Below are 1087 nucleotides of genomic sequence, written 5' to 3' on the forward strand. Positions count from 1 at the left end.
CTGGTGTGTTTACGTTCCCGTAACTTAGCGGTTCGGCAAAAAGAGACCGATAGAATAAGTACTAGGCTTACAAAGAATAAGTCCTGCGGTCGATTTTCTCGACTAAAGGCAGTGCTCCAGCATGGCCGCAGTCAAATGACTGAAACAAGTAAAAGAGTATATATTCCCCACCGTACTTCTTTTAGACCTTTTCACCGCGACACTAGAACTGCCCAGGTGTGACCAACCAGTGCAGGCGACAAAATTCCCACACAACAGCATGTATTTTGTAGAGTCATATGTTGTGACAAAGGGCCAGACGTTTCAACCATTCCCAACGCCCGTTCTTGCTGCATTAATCTACTCATCCTCTTGGGTTGCTTTCTCAGCGGCTTCCGATAATTTTCTGGCAACATCTTTTCTTTCCTTCGTAGTTAGTCCAAGACTCTTGAGCATCGAGTGAATTCTGATTCCAACAAATCCTCTTAACACATATTTCTACAGGACTGCCTATTGCCTACCTTCTATTGCTTTCGCACAGTTCGACCAACTGACAGCTCAACCATCTTTACCACCTTTCTTTCATTGTCCAACAATTTAAGCACAGATCTTTTTGGTGGCAAACAGTGGGAAGTGATATTTACGATCAAGGCAACAGAAACTTCCCAAATCCTTCTCCATTTTAGATCATTCTTCTTCCTTACAGTGGCAGGCTAGCAGTGTTCAACTTCCCTGCAAAACCTTATTTTTTTCCACAAGAAATAATGAATAATAATAGTAATGTGTTTTGAATGACACAACAATGCATTATAATAACAACAATGGACAACAACAAGTCCATTGTGGTTATTATAGTGCATTGTTGTGCCGGTCCAGATGGACTATATGTAATCTGAACCTTCCCACCCCCTTATTTATTTATTTATTTATTTATTTATTTATTTACGGAATCCCACGTTTTAGACTATGGAGATTCCGATTCTGAAAAGAAACTTTTTCAAAAATCTCAAATTCAAAATTTGGATCCCCCCCACTCCCAATTTCCTCATTTTAAAATATTTTCCGGAAATTTTTTTTTTTTTTTTTTTAGAAATGCGTAAAAAAAATA

Source organism: Octopus bimaculoides, chromosome 22 (assembly GCF_001194135.2).
Source record: "Octopus bimaculoides isolate UCB-OBI-ISO-001 chromosome 22, ASM119413v2, whole genome shotgun sequence".
In the NCBI taxonomy this organism is placed as follows: domain Eukaryota; kingdom Metazoa; phylum Mollusca; class Cephalopoda; order Octopoda; family Octopodidae; genus Octopus; species Octopus bimaculoides.